General features: G+C 42.2%; 1 non-coding gene across 1 annotated transcript; it reads right to left on the minus strand.

Annotated features, from left to right (window-relative positions):
- Positions 1-380: 380 nt before the first annotated feature.
- Positions 381-487, minus strand: LOC112780316 (small nucleolar RNA R71). Its single transcript, XR_003191161.1, has one exon. It is a non-coding gene; the product is annotated as a small nucleolar RNA R71 (small nucleolar RNA).
- Positions 488-813: the final 326 nt, after the last annotated feature.

An 813-nucleotide genomic window follows, 5' to 3' on the forward strand; every position in this document is an offset into this window, starting at 1 on the left:
TCAAACCACAAGAGGAGCCTAGAAAGGTTATTGGTGACTTCACCATGCCTACCTCTGATTTTTATGGCAGAAGCATTGTTGTACCTGCCATTGGAGCTAACAATTTTGAGCTTAAGCCTCAGTTAGTCTCTCTTCTGCAGCAGAACTACAAATTCCATGGACTTCCAATGGAAGATCCACATTAGTTCTTAGCAGAATTCTTACAGATCCGTGATATTGTAAAGACTAATGGAGTAGATCCTGAAGTCTACAAGCTTATGCTCTTTCCCTTTGCCTTAAGAGACAGAGCTAAGTTCTAGTTGGATGTCCAACCAAGAGAGAGTCTTGACTCTTGGTAAAAGCTAGTTAATGCTTTGTTCTTTCCTCCTCAAAGGATGAGCAAGATTAGAGTGAAAGTTCAAACTTTCAAACAAAGAGAAGGTGAATCCCTCTATGAAGCTTGGGAAAGATACAAGCAATTGATCAGGAGATGTCCTCATGACATGCTCGCAGAGTGGTCCCTCATAGGCGTGTTCTATGATGGTTTGTCTGAGATGTCCAAAATTTCATTGGACAGCTCTGCAGGTGGATCTTTCCACTTGAAGAAAACACCTACAGAAGTAAGAGAGCTCATTTATATGGTTGCAAACAACCAATTCATGTACACCTCTAAGAGGAACCCTGTAAACGATGGAATCTCTCAGAAGAAAGGAGTTCATGGAGTTGAGACTCTGAATGCCATCCTGGCTCAGAATAAGATCCTGACCCAATAGGTCAACATGATCTCTCAACATCTCACTGGGATGCAAACTGCACCTAGTAGTGCTCAGGAAG

The sequence above is a fragment of the Arachis hypogaea genome, chromosome 19 (assembly GCF_003086295.3).
Source record: "Arachis hypogaea cultivar Tifrunner chromosome 19, arahy.Tifrunner.gnm2.J5K5, whole genome shotgun sequence".
NCBI lineage: Eukaryota > Viridiplantae > Streptophyta > Magnoliopsida > Fabales > Fabaceae > Arachis > Arachis hypogaea.